The sequence below is a fragment of the Streptopelia decaocto genome (genome assembly GCF_964273445.1).
Source record: "Streptopelia decaocto genome assembly, chromosome: 7".
Taxonomy (NCBI): Eukaryota; Metazoa; Chordata; class Aves; order Columbiformes; family Columbidae; genus Streptopelia; species Streptopelia decaocto.
Genome location: NC_138661.1, coordinates 10207933 through 10223755, shown reverse-complemented (window position 1 = coordinate 10223755; position 15823 = coordinate 10207933).

Genomic DNA, 15823 nt, shown 5'->3' with positions numbered 1-15823 from the left:
AACCCATCACCATGCACATGAACTGGACATGTACTTGCTAGTGGCTTAGAGACCACCTCAGTGCTCATGTTTCCTGAAGGTCTGGATTTAAATCTCCAGAAAATCCCTGTGGGTATAAAATCAGTAGAATGGATGCCATACTGACAAGAATCTACATCATATTATTGGTAGACATTGCTCTCTGCAATTACACCAAGGCAATGTTAAAATAATTACATTTTCACTTATATTTTATTGCTGATTTTAGTGTACTGCAGAGTGTGGGGTTTTGAGTTGCTTTTTCAAGCTCTTCCCTCAATATGCTTGCATCTTAGACCTTCACTGGTACACAATGATAAACAGCTGGCAAACAGATTAGTGTCAACATTATTATCTCTTCACAAAATGGTGACTCTTTGGCCAGCTGAAGTTTGAATGACATGATTAGACCATTCTTAAATAAGTTATCTGTGGCTGGAAATAAGACAGTTCCTATAAAACCCTATGTGTGGTCATAGCACAAGACATTTTGGGTAAGAAAAACAAATTAATTTATTGAACAGTGAGAGGAAGATGGTGTTTAAAATTCAACACATAAATATTCAGTTTAAACGGGAAGAGACAGTGATCTACCTGGCTGCTGTTGTTGTTAGATCAGCAGCATTATTTGCATTCTTTATTTTGCTGATGCTGTTACGCTTAGAAAGAATGCACTATAATATTGAACTGATAAAAATGCTTGGTATAAAATTGAGAAATTTTCATGGTGACTGGTCAGCTGCTGACAAAAAAACACTTGGAGGAGAATATCAAATGCTCTGTGGTAGCTTCTGGTAGGTGACGGGAGCTGTTTACTACCTCAGCATTTCTATAGAAAATTGACAAACTGTCACTCCCATCTCATTTTCCCTGTTTTTTCTTCCTTCCCATTTTCCTTCTTTTTTTCTGCCCATTTACTAGGTAGTTTTCCAGCTGTGATGGCCACTGATAAAACAACATATTTACTAAGATATTTCATATTCCTTTGCCGTTTTTCCCATATGTTCACTAGTGACATGCTGCAATCTACTTGCTTCTTGATAAGTTTTCTGTTACTATTGCCACCTCTTACTACCAAAGGACCTGATTTGTAGAGAAAGGAACCAAATCATCAGTCTGCACTGAACTATAAAAATATGATATATTCAGATCTGATATATTACCAAAGAAAAGAGTTGAAAAAGTGAAGGATGATTTCTCAATCCCTAATCACTACAGCTACACCTGAGCACCCAATATTTATCCTTATTTAGTCATTAGTGTGCTGCCTGGCAGCACAGTTGTATAGATGTACGCACATGTTTAGTATGTACATACAAGTCATGGAATCACAAAATGGTTGGGGTTGGAAGTGACCTCTGGAGGTAATCTAGTCCAACTGACCTACTAAAGCAGGTTCACCAGAGCAGATTGCATAGGAATGTGTCCAGAAGGCTTTGAATGTCTCTAGAGAAGGAGACTCCACAGCCTCTCTGGGCAGCCTGTTCCAGGACTCTCACCCTCAAAGTAGTTTTTCCTCATAATCAGATGGAATCTCCTTTCCTCCAGCCTGTGCCTGTAGCCCATCAAGTCCTAGGCATAGATAGAGCATGGACCAGAGATAGTATTAGTTCTGAATGATGTAATCCTTTTTTTTTGAAGGAGTTTACTCTGTGAGCTGTGTTGCGCCACTTGCCTTCAGTCATTTGTGCTGTGCCTGGATTTTGGGCGGAAGTTTTGTATGTGTAAGGATGGGAAAAGACCAAGAATACTGAGAACAAGAAAGCTAGGGTGGCAGTGCCATTAGGCAGAAGGCTGGAGTGAAGGAATCTGGTGACAGTTCTTGGTGTAGGCTGGGACAAGCAGTGAGTCAGTGCAAGGTGGATCATGTCCAGTATTGATAGCACAGCCTGCATTTTTTCTGCAACAACCTTGTAATTTAATAGCAAAATCTTGCAAATTGTACATGATGTTAGGTATAAGACGGAGTTTGGCAGTTAAAAAGCTGTTGTCTTTGTGCAGTGGACTGCTCCATTGTGAGTAAACCCAGCACATGAATTAGAGAAAACTGAAATGATGATGAAACCAAATTGAATCCCTCTGCTTTTCCCCATCTTAACAACATGAAGCTTGAAGACAAAAATAATACAGAATCCTGAAGTGAAAATGAATAACTGAAAATTTCTGTGCAACAGGGAACAAGAACTGAAAGGCATTCTGTTTTATTAAATTTAAAATCAAGTTTTCCATATAGTAGGAAAATCAGTATTGCAGGTGAGTTTATTTTTTGTTAACAGATTAGGATGATTTATCTACCCAAACAAGATTTATTTTTTTTTTTTTAGGAAAGCATCATGACAAAACTTTATGAAGAAAGAACTAGGCAGCTATGTGCAAAAACAGTTTCACTGAGCCCCATGCACAATGATGAAGGTAACAGGAATTCAGAAGACAGATCTTTGGCTGGTGCAGCTCTCACAAGAAAACTGTTAGGGCAGCAGGCAGATGACCAGGTGCTGAGCTGAGATTTAGCTATCTGAATGTGGAAAACTGCTGGACTTGACATGAGAATTTGCTGGATATGACAAATAACAATGTGAGAAGCTGACAAAAGTTACAGACAGCTCCATGGAGGATGGCTGCATTACACAGGTGGCTAAGGGGTAGATATGCAAGAAACGGCTGAACTTCACAAAAAAATGGAGTACAGGAGGTTTTAGAGTGAGTCAAATCTTGTAAGTCCAGAAACACCTGGATAACCATACCAGTAATAGCATATAAACATATGAAATGTACCAAATTTGGGTATGGACGTAGCAAAACTGTGTCTGAGGCAGAATAAGTACTTATGGGTGGGTTATTTAATTAGGATATGACTGGGGTGGAGAAAGGGACACGTTTCAGATATTCCAAACCTTGTAATTAGCTTCTGAAAGAAAATATGCACAAACAAAAGCAAAACCACCAAAGATTTAATTTGCAATTGAACAGTAATGCCAGGGTGATGTCACAGAACTTAATCAGACTTTACTCTCTGAAAGCAATTTAAAAGTTTCTGATGTGCTTCAGGAACTGATTTACAGGCTGGTTAAGCACACTGCAAGTGTTTTTTGAAACAGGGCTCCTGAAGGGAAAGAAACAGTGAGGAAGAGAACGAAGGGAAGTGTGCACAGGCAAGATTGTAGAAATAAGCTCCGTGGGAGGAAATGAGGCTAAGCTAGAGGGATTTAATTTAGGCATGTACTTAAATACTTTGTAATTGTACCAGATGAAGTCCAGGAAAATATTCAAACATCACAGTAATACAAGCTCATGCTTTCATTTATCTCCTAAAAATTTGGCTTCTTGTGTCTCTAAGTTTTTTCCAGCTTCTGTAAAAGGCTCAACCCAAAGGTCACATCTACACTCTCAAGCGTTTTAATTCTCTAAACAGATTCTGAAGCTGGAGGCTGCATGTGGCCAAACCTGCCTTGTCAAAATGCAGGTTACTAGGGTAAGAGTTATGTTAAAGAACAGGAAGTGAAGGCTGAAATGATGACATATAGCTTAAGATGGATTTTTTTTCTGGGAAACTAAAAGAGCTTCATTGTAGACTTAAGGTGTCACAACATAACACAGCATTTGATTAAAATGAAAAATGTCTGGTTTTGTGTGTTCAGGCATCTCCTGAACACATCTAGATGGAATATGTATTAAATTCATATTTTTGTTAAAAGAAGTAGTAAATATAGCTGGACATTTTAGATTAATGATCAGATTCCACCTGATTATAGGGAGCAGCTGCCTCACTTGAAGCTGTTATCGTGTCACATCTCATAACTAAAAACTCAGATTTCATGTGACTTCTAAATTGTTAGAAAAGTGATATAGCTAATTCCGTAAGCATTACAGTTTTTTCCTCTAAAAGAAAATTAAGCATCGTCTCCATCATGGAGTTAACAGGTTTGACTTTCTGGGATTGCTCTTAGCAAAGGTGTAAAACTCAACTCACAGTAACTGGTGTTCACAAAGCATTAAACTGCACTTTTCATGGGAGCCTAAGGAGAGAAATCCTCTTTGCATTGCATATTGAAAGATTACTGCCTATTTAACTGCCTTACACTTTCAATTAGGTGGGCTGGTCATCTTCTTTTCTGATCCAAAGCTCTCAGGCAGCGTTGCCTTGTGCTGTTAAGCAATCATATTCCTTTAAGCAGTGCATTAAACAGTCCCTGCTCTTGCTTTGTTAAGTGCTTTGGGCAAGGAAAGTGTTACACAAAACAGAGGTATCATTGCAATTTGTATCTTTGGTTTTGCCCTCATCTTGCTCACAGACTGTGTTGGTTCAAAGCTGGCAATTGTTTTAGCCAGGCAGTATAACCGAGCACTTCTGCTACTATTTCACTCCTGCCCAGGAAGTAAAGCACATGAAGCAAAGCTCATAATGAGTGCAACATCATGTGTCTAGTATCTCACCACTGACATGCTGACACATCAAAAACTGTCTGTCGGTGCTCTATCACTCCATGGACTCTATGAGTGAAATATTTGGTTTGATCTAACAGGCAATTGTATGAATTGACAGGTAACACTCATTAACCCTCCTGGGACATCCCCGTGCTTTGCTTTGTACTCTTTCAAGTCACCATTTATTCAGATAGTTTGATCTAAACCTTTGCCTTTTGTGTATTGTCTAGAATCACTTGCCTATTTGTAATTCTTCATTAAAACACATATCTGCTTGGATTGATCATTGCCTCTTCTCTTTGTCTTTTATCTGTTTATATATCTGAACACACTGGTGTATTTGCACTACAAAGAGAAATGCAGAAATTGGTAAATTATCAATCAATGTCTCACTAAATAAGTGGGATATAAGTATCTGAGGCAAGCCCATTTTATGCCCATGCATAGAGACCTTTTGTCCGCAGCATTTCATCAACAGGATCTAATTATGGTGAATTTTTTTCTTGGCCATTCTGTGGTGTGAGAGATGGACATAGAAATGTCACATCGGTTATTAAGTACACAGAACCCAGATTTCAGACTTCCTTATTCCTAATCCAGCCTTCTCCAAAACCACCATATGTAGACAGCTGCCTGAAAGCCCACATATGGTAGTGGGGGCAAAATATTGGCACTAGGAGATAAGTGGGAAAAAATAATGTCCAGACATCATTAAACATTTATGACAGGTGACATAACAGGGTCTCGTTTAGGATGCAGTTCTTTTCTATTGTTGTACGCGTCTGAAGAGCAAAGATTTAACAAGCAGGTCTTGCCATCCATTTTGCCTTATCCTACTGATTATTGCCTTCATTATTTTATTTGAGATGAGCAATTTTTCTCCCAGGTTCTCTTTCATTCAAAACACTGATAGGTCTTCTGAAGCATATTCATTACAAATAATCGTGTAGATTCAATTCTTTCTGTGCAAGGCTGAGTGATGTAGCATTAGCTGCAATAGTTACAGTTGCTGTCTTACTCATTTCACTGTTTAATATATTCACCATGCTTCTGTATTTTAAACTGAAGGGCACCTTGCCTTGGAAACAGACTCCATAGTCTCATATGAAAACTAGAATACATGTAAGCAAACATTAAACTGAAGAGACAGATTCAAAATGTGCAGCTCCAAGAGCTTTTAAATAAAGAGTGGACTGGCACACTCTTGTTACAGTAAACCTCATAAAAACATGCTAATTGCAGGCTGCTCTTAATCCTTGGACTTTCACATGTGCATCAAGGGGTATTTCTCAATTAAGCCTTGTCCTGTTTGATCACTCAATATTTCTTTTCATCTTACTGAAGGACCATTTATGGAAACAGATTTGTCTATGATTCAGTAGAGTTCAGCAAAACATTAGGCAATAATCAAAAGTCTTGAGGGACGCTGCACTACTAGCAGTTCCGCTGATGTCAGTATTTGCTTTATTATCAGAAATACTACTAATTTTCCACTTAAAATGACAAAAAATAATTCTTCAGAAAACAGTTTGGTTAATCACAGAAGGTTTATCTGGAATTCTTCATGGACATTTAGGGACACTGCATATCCAAGTGATCTGCACAAAAAGAAGTTAGAAAAAAATCCATTGACAGGATGATCATTCTTTCTACAATTAAAGAACACTTGCATATCTCTCTCTCTCTTTTTTTTTTTTTTTTTACGTATTTATGCTATTTATTTATTTATTTATTTATAGAATAACCTGTAAAACCAGCAGGCAGCCAGGAAACATATTCTGCACACAACTCATTTTGTCTCCTGAGGAGTATGAGGTACCAGGCTGCCGTCCTCCCCAGCAGATGTTGTGACAGTGGGTGACAAGGCTTCAGCATCACTATGTAAAAATGGGACCAGCTGATGGCTGGCAGACTATCTCACAAAAAGAGCAGGTAAGTAGCTTGGATTCACTCGTCCAGTGAAGTATGGGTGCATCCTCACCATAAAAACCATCTGGGTACAAAGTTATGAATTCCTGTGAACTGAGGTATCCAACTGATCACCCAATTTGAAGTGAAGGGGTGAAGTCTGGCACAGATACTTCAAGGGTGACGTCCTCCTCACAAAGGTGTAGTCTTAGCCAGAGGTCTAGGAAGGCTGTAGCCTTTCCTTGTCACTTACCTCTCCCTAATGTTGGATGAACAGCCCGTTCCTTCCCTTGCTCTGGCAAAGGAACTCACTCCTCCCTCACTTCCCAGCCTCTCACTCCCCCAGCGGTGGGATTCAGCCCAACTAATCACACTTTTTCAGTATGACCTGCTTATCCCCTATGGATAATCTGTGTAAGAAACAGGTAGGGTTTGGCCCTGAATTTCACATATCACGTTGCAAAGAACAACTCCATGTTGGTACTCACTACCTGAAATATTTGGGAAGCAACTCTATAATATTAATCTTAAAACTAATCTCCTGACCATCCTTCAGATTAATGTCTTTATATATTTTTATTTTTTTTACTGCAGGACAGTTTGAAACAATGTTATGTCCTTTTGCACTCTGGAATCAATTAAGGAAAACAAAACCAAACCGAGCCCCAAATCCACCAACCACAAAGCAACGCAAAACAAAACAAAAAAACCCTGATCAATATTCCAGGCCACCCATTTTATGGTTAGAAAAAACCTCTGTGCACAAATTCATGCTCATGGTGTAGCAGGAAGCATTGTTCAGCTTGCTAGAGGCCTGCATATAGATCATATTTCTCTCCAAAAACAAAGTATGATTTTATTTTTCTTAGGCATTGTTAAGAAGTATTTATTGTTCTCCTGGAGAAAGGGGGGACATATAGAGAGAATTCTGGAAAAACCCTTGTATCATTAAACTAACGCTGCTGTGCATTACAATGAAACGCTGTACTTGCGAAAATATGTGACATTCAAATCCAGCAAATTCATTGTTATTACTGTATATTGAATGTCAAATGAATTCATAATGGTGGTATATTGAAGGTAAAATATTATCCTGGCTTCAAATGACGCTGTTCCATTGAAAACTCATACCAACCATTAGGGCAGCGGATGGGACATTCAGAGCTCCACTGATGGGATTTTTTAGTGTTCCTGTTAGCACACTTATAAAAACAAATGGCCCAGGAATGGAAGTGTGATACAAAGCCGCATGAGGTCAGTGTGGGTTTTTCCTTTGACATCAATGGGCTGAGGATCGAGTCCACAGGGTGGAGAGGGGAGGAAGGAAGGAAACAATGTTAGAAGAGAAATCAGTGCAGAGAAACTCTCCATCACACTTCCCTTGGGTATTTTTTCATAACAGCTTTCTGGCTGGATTTAGCACTCTGCAAAGGGAGAGAAAAAAATACAACAGCAACTTGCTACTACAGGAGAAGGGCAGAATAATGTTACAAACAATTGCTGAGTGCAGCTAGAGGTATTTAATACAATCTCTATTTCCTTTCATTTGCCTATGCCCATCGTGAGGCCTATGGAAAGGAGAAACTGCTCTGTGGAATGCATGGACAGAGGTCAGTCAGAGCAGCTACATCTGCATGAAGAAATTATTTGGCACCTCCACCTCCACGTGGGAGGAGTGCAGTACATACAGAATACCTAACAGAGGCTGCAAAAGGCATTAGCTTTGAGAGCAAAACAGTTTAGAATAAAGTTTATTCCTTTTTGCTGAAAAGTGAGACTGGTAGATTATTCTAGATGATTTAGAGCTTTTTACTCTTAGTGCATTATATCATCAAATGGAGTGGGACATTATCTAGATTGCAGAGGAATGATTTTCTTTTTCTGCTTGAGAATATGGATTGCCTCATATACTTGCTGTTGAAAAAAATGTTCAGCAGGCAAACTAGGCCCCAACAGAATTTTCCATTCTTTTGATTTTCTTTCATCAGTCTCTATTTGCTCCTGATGACTTTTTCTCTCCTTTTTCAACTGTGTCTATTTTTCCAGTGCAATTTTCCTTTATTTACAGTTTTCCTAGGGGAAGCGTGAGTGCGAGTTTCTTGTTTTCTCCCTCCCCTCCACCCAAAATTTTAAACTACTCCGATTTGTCCTGTGTCCCCTATTGATGTCCTCTGCATGCACTTATTGTGGTTGGTGTCTCTCAGCACTTATTAGTATCAATAAGAAATAAGTCACAAGTGGGAAGAAGCTAAGCTAGACTGTGCAGTATGAACAGATGGCTCTTGATTTAGGGGGAAGCTGTCAAGTGCCAAGTCATTCATTCACTTTATTTAATTCTTATATAGCTTTCCTCTATTTGCTGTTTCAGGAGGAGGCAAAACATTTAAAGACCAATAAGTATTTGACTCCAGTTTTCCCTTCAATGGTGAACACACTGTCTGTAGCCTCATTTGTCTCATCTCTAAAACCAGAGGACCAGAATCTACTCTCCATGGCATCCTGGTAAATCTGGACTTGCTTCATGGTCTTCACCGCAGTTGTGCCAGCTTTATCCTGATGAGACCCAGAACAGAATTTAGCTTGAAAGTGGAGTAGATTGCGGAAGACCTAGTGTTCATTCCTAGGGTGGAAAAGTGACGTGTACACTGCCAAGAAGTAGTGTTCTCATTGATCTAGTAAGTCTGTGTTGGTGGTTAAGGATTTTTTTCCCTTTACAGTGTAAGACTAACCTGAATCTAAAGACCTGAGGCTTAATTGTTGAAAGCAGGAAGCCCACTCAGCCCTTCCAGAGACTTGTGAACTACTTATAAACCTTTCTGGAGTAATCTATGGCAAGGAAATTGTACCTTTGACCCAGGTGAAAGAATGTACCTGCAGCTCTATCGATATTTTCATTGCTATCAAAGGCATATGATTCATGTCCCATGAAGGAAGACTCACAAAATCTTGGCTCTGCTGAAATCAGGTGTTTTGACACTGAATGTGGAATTTTACCAATACTGTCTAGAATGAAGAACCCCCGCCAACATGTCACATGTAAGCAAACAAGATATGAATGAATATTAATTCAGTACAGTACAGTACTTAAGCTCAGTGTTTACTGTCCACCTACAGCATGCACTGGAATTGCCATTGCTGGTCAGATCAGGGTTCCCATAAACTGGAAACTGTCCTCAACCCGACATTTATTCACTTACTTCAGAGTAAGGTCACCATTTCCTTAAGCATTTTTAGAAATATATTTATAGTAAGGGAGGGTCAGGCAAAGTGTTATATTTTAAACAAAAGACTGGGCATTAAAAAAAACAAAACAAAACAAAACACTACAAACTACAATCTTCAAGAAAATACATACTAAACCAAATCTGTTGCCATGTATTCATGGCAGTCTACTGAAGGCAGGAACCCTCTTGTGTGCTCCTGTGACCTAGGTACAGACCTTCACAACTAGCAAGGTATTACATATCCAATCTACTATCACAGTTGAGTGGGGTAGCCGTCCAGAAAGACCAGGCAACAAAACATCAGGTGTGTGTTTGGACAATATAATTTCTTTGTTCGTGAAAAATACAACAGCTTTCAGAATTCTGGCTGTTCATGGAAGAAGGCAAGTGGAGTACAAAAGAAAACTCTTCTAATTGCTATAATCCAAAATTTAAGAGGCTCAGCAATGCACACAGCCTGAAATGTTGAGTTTATAACAGCATTTCTCATAGAAACAAAGCACCACAAGCAGTATTTTTGTCAGACTGGGAGTAAGGTCAGGATGTACTTGGATTTGAAACCCTCAAGGGAAATCCAGTTTCTGTAGGGAAGTCTTGACTCTTTCACTCTAGTGGAAGAACAAGTGCTATAAATCTCTGTTCTGACAAAGTGAGCAAACACAGGCTTTGGGGTCAGTTCCTAAATAACACTGTAAGCCAGTGCTAAACAGCAGCCCAGCGTGTTGCTAGAAACTGTGCTACAGGAATATCAGAGCTACTGACCTCTTGCTTAAGCCCCCTTCTTTTATTGAGATGTTCTTTTTGCTTTCTTCAAGCCAGGTTATTAAGGCATGTATAACAAGAACATTTGTTTAATACTATAAAATGAGAAACCAAAATGTGAAGAAGGGTAGTGACTTAAGAAAAGGCATCTTGAGTGCAGCCTAGACTTTTGAGTCTTGTTCAAATGCTCTCACCACTGGATCAGACATCTACCCCTCTTCTCCTCACTGCAGTAAGTAAATGATCTTTCTGTACTGTCCCAAAATGTTTATAAAATATTGCTCTAGTGACCCAGCTTAGGGTCTCACCCTAAGAGCACTTCCATCTGGATAACTTAAGATTGTGAGGCAGATGAATGGGTGTCAACTTTTAACTAGGATCTGTAACAATAAACACTACGTTTTTGCATTTCGAAAGAGGAATTAAATTCAAAACTCAAGAACTTTTTATACTGTTCACTGATTTCAGGGGCACTCCATCAAAACTATGTAGGAGGCTCCAAATTCAAAATTTTGAATAGCTTTGAAGCTAATTTTTGATGGAAATCTGAGTATACCAAGGTTTTAAATTCCCCCAAGTAACACATTTAGGATAGACTGTAGGAGATTATGTCCCCAGCAGACTTTCCAAAGGGTTTGAGCTGATGTAATACTAGCTCTCTGGCAAAGAAATTCATGTGAGAATGGCCAATCATTTACTATTATATTCCCTGCCAGCCTTCAAAAATGTCAGTTACACAAGCTCAGATTCCCTGTCAGCACTGTAGGTTGCTGGTGGATATCTCCAAGGCAATCACAGGGGACCTGAGACAGCCTAAATTGCTGCAAGAGGAAGTCTCACTTAAGCCTACATATACTTTTCACTACCGAGACGAGCTTGCACCAGTTATGACTTGTAACCTAAAGTTGCTGGTCTCTTGGGTAGCTCTGTTGTGTTTCAAAAAGCAAGCTGTGGTTGCTAGTTATATTTATTGTATTTGCTGCCAAACAGCAGTGCTGCAGATGGCACACATATGGGGATGATGTAGAAATGCTAACTAGAAATTGGTGACACTAGACTATGCCTCATTCTTTTTCCCATCTTTGGCTTTGTAAATTTTCTTTCACTTCAATAACAAAAAACATTATTCTGAATGCTGCATATATTTTTTTTTAATGTTGCATTTTGCCTTTTATTTTAGGGTTAATTGCTTTCTTCATAACCACTCCTACCCATTCACATTCATACTATATTATCCTCTGGAGAAGGGAGAGGTAGGACATGGTCTGAGAGTTGAAGACCAGTTGCCATAGATAAAGTTCACTAAAGATTTGATGTGAGTCTCAGACTTTCCTTTTGAGCTAGGTATTTATGATGCCAGTGGGAAATCAGCCACTCATAACATACCAGTTTCTCTGATGTGTATATCCCTTCACTCATCAGAAAGAATACAAGAAAGGATACAGAAGGTCAGGCTAAAGCTCCGCCAAGCCCAGTGTCTGGTCAGTGTCCACCATCTCCCTGGACATGTGCAAGGATGGGGGGAAATATTGGGGTGACTCTGATCTGTGTATCCTGCTGGATTCCTGTTTTTGTTTTTCAGACATTTGACCTGTACACCTTTTCCCTGTATTTATTTTTTTTTTTTTTTGTCTCCTGACATCACTTGGCTTCATTGTTTTCCCCTGCTAGGTCTTCCTTTTCTGGAAAAGATTGTGACATTTCCTTAGGACTGAGTGTCAGCTTGATAATATAGGCCATGTTGGTAGGAGATGTTATTTAGAGAGACTGTGAGGAGCTGCCTGCTCTCTGTAGCACTCATGGTTGTGGGCTAGCAGAGGAGAAGGACTGGGTCAGATCTTCATTTGCATTTCATAGTCCCCAATGGATTTTTCCACCAATAGTTGACTGTTATGTAAGTACTTCCTATCCAGTCTTTAAGAGCTGAACATGTTCAGGCAGGTTGTTCAACAGACTCATAATCAATCTGAAATATCAATAATTTGAGGTATTTACATATCTTGTCTCGTTCCAGCTGGTGAAACATGCTTAGATGCAGCAGATCCACAATGCCTTAAAACAGCTTTACCACATGTGCCAAGTATCTTCTTGTTTACACTCATCTTTGACCCTCTGCCTGGAGTTGAATACAGTGCTGAAGCTGCGAGCAACTCTGACTGATGTGCAAAAACCCAAACAGTCCAGTGTGGGTCTGTTAATCTTCATGCAAATCCAGCAAATGCACAGGCCTCACCTCACCCTGCACTAATCCTGTTCTCAGGCTGTCCCTAGATCTAATGCAAACCACTGAAATCTTCACTGGGTTGTGGTCTAAACACAGTGAATGATTTCTTTCTTATTACACTCAGCTTGGACAACTGGAGACAGTGAAAACTATTTTCTTCTGGCATTGGCATCAGAGTATGGACCAATGTCACTATGTGCTTTACTATACTGCTCGAAAACCCAGTATGATGAAGGAAATGCTAAACTAAAGTGTGCAGAATGGTGGGGGAATGAAGTAATCTGCTACATCATCCTTGGTACTATGAAGAATGTAGGATGAATGAGACTATAAATCAACACAAGGAGTATTGTCTATACATGTAAGCAGTTATTATCCTAGTTTAAAGCTGTTCTTAATCCCTGCTACATTTCATATTTCAGCTGTGCTTGAAACATGACACATTTACCAGCTACTCCTTCCTTATCAATACAACCCTGTTTAAAAAGCTCTACAGCTCACCATTGGGATGGCAAGATATTACAAATTAGATCGCTGCAGTCGGCCGGGCTGTATTACCAGCCAGCAACACCGACACAACACATCCTGATTAGAAGAGTGCAGCACATTTGCAAGGATAGAAATGTCATCTCTGTTCTGTGATGTAGTGTGCTAAAGGGCACTTAGGAATGAAATATTAATTTGAAAAGACAGCTCTGCTGTGTGCTTTTATATTAAATGCTGCTGTTAAAGATGCTGTGATCCTGCTAGTGCCCACTCTTCCCAGAATGGTATTTGCATGAGTGTTTGTAGTGTTACTGGGTCCTTCCTTTCCAGATAGGTCCTTCAAGGATGGGCTTGAGAGGGGCTTAGTGTGGATTTTGAGACCTGGCTTGCACCAACACTCAGTACACCACAAACCTGTGTTTTCTATGGCAACGGAGACCACAGAGAAACTTGCTTTCTGTTGTTCTTTTTTTGCTTGTTAAATGTGTGTCTCAGTGCTTATCTTTTTCACAGGGGGAACTGCAGAGTTAATACTGTGTAATCAGCAGCAAGCTCAACTTTTTGAAATTCAATCTGAAATTCTTAGCTAAGGCAGTGTTCCTGCTGCACCTGATGGACTTTCAGCTGAGTAGTAAGCACAGAGTCAGACCTCAAGTATTTACACCTCACAGGCCACTTGATAGCACAGTCAAGGAGAAAAACCACACAGTATGAAGCCTTACCATTAGTTTCTTAAGGTAAACTAACTGCAGTCATAGGTTCTTTGTGTCATATTGCATAGAGACATTTACTCTGTTCTTCATCTCTTTAACCTTTCTAAATTTTGAATATCGTCACTTATGAAGGAAAATCCAGTATTTTGTCTTCCAGGTGGAAATACTGTTTATTTCACAAACCTGAAAAGGTAATTTTCACAAGATAAATATTTGGAGCCCAGCTGCTTTATCCCTTCTGCATCTTGACTGGAGCCTGGCACTATAACTGTTACAATTATCTTTCAGAAGCAAATATGTTATGAATGAATTATCAGTTGCCAGCAAATGATAAGAAACATGTAATTAGTTAAACCTGGATGGACCGTGTGTAGCAATCACACCACTCTGGTCACTGCTGATTTAGGATGATCAATGACTCAGTACCATCTGATTCTGTTGCTGGGCCTTGAAAGCAATTGCACAAAGATGACCTCCTTCTGCAGCTACAGCTGACTGACTTGCTGTGTATAAACAGGATTGCTCGGAGTTATGCTGGCTGAAATCAGTGCTGGGAGAATGACTGCCAGATAGTGCCTTGACCTGCAATTCAACTTGAGCAGGTGACTGCCTTGCTCCTGTCAGTAGCCTCAGGGCAAAACTTGACCTAAGCTTTTCAGGGGTGAAAGCAAAGCTGACTTTTCTTGACCAAGAGTTGCTTTGGCTATGGGAAAGGCTGAGGTGGAGCTGGGAAGAGAACTTGCTTTCATGAGCAGAAGTGGGACATGAAGTGGCTGGGCACCCCTTTCCCTCCCAGAGCAGCCTCCACTCCAGCACACTCCAGGTCCCAACTCCCAGTAACAAGAAGCAACCAACCTCTCATAGAGCAAATGGGGTGTCTTGAGGCACAGAGCAATCTACATGAGCTGGATCTACCTACCTGAGCCACCTGTCTTTGGCAGTGGTTGGGATTTGCATCAGGCTAGAAGCCCATTAACAGCCTAGAAAGGGGAAAGTAAGACTTCAGCAGATTTAAAACACAGTCACGCAGAGGGAAATGTAGGAAAAAATGAAATGACAAGGTTTTTGAGTTAATGCTATCTTGGCTGCTACACAGGGGACCTGCTCTGTGCTTGACTGGCTGTTGATGAAAATCCTAGCTACTGCAAATAAGACCAAAAATTTGCTCTAGCCCCCAAAATGTGAGACATCACTCCCTTTGAACCCAGCTGTGTTACACAGACAAGCATGCCAGGGGGCTGATCCTTTCCGAGCTGTCAAAAATGGAGAACATGGCATGAGACGTATTTTGGGCAGGTGGTTTGTGTGTAGGCTGCATGATTGCCTGGAAGGCTTGTCACAGAGAGCTAAGGTACATGCAATTGCTGAAAAGCCCCCTTCTGCATGCCAAATACATGGCAGAACATTTTTTAAGAAAGGGTGCTGCAATGTCCTTCACCATTTATAAATGGACTCTGTGGAAAGCTCCTCAGTTGGCTGCTTCCAACAGGGAAACATCAGGGGGAAGATTCACCAGAGGCGTTTTCACTAGGTAAGGCAGAAAAAAAAAGAGGAAAACATCTTGCCATGGATCTACAATACTTCACAGCTTCATAACCTCTTCACTCTCCCTTGACAAAGGGTATGATCATGAGGAGTAAATGTAAAGTAGCTTTATGTGCCCCCAACAGGATTGTCCTTACCTGTAGGGGCTGATCAAGCTGAATTTTGTAAACTTTGCCTTTCCAAACCTCACAAATAATGGTCCCCATCAAACTTGATTTCTTTTTATAAGACATTTTTATTTATAAAGGTCAGTTTATGAATTCTGGACCATGGTATTGGGAATGTCAAGACTAGTTTGCTCTGGTCCTAACCTCTGCAGCATACTGACGTTATATGATGAATTAGTCTGGAAAATGCCCTAACACCTTGAGCCTGTGGGGTTTTTTTCTCAAAGAATGGTAAGTAAATAAATAAAAAGGTGAGATAACCTCTCTTTCATGTAGTCTTAAACCACCAAATTAAAGGTATGTGGCCAAGTGAAGAGGGCCACTGAAGGACATTTACAGCTAAAAGTTTTG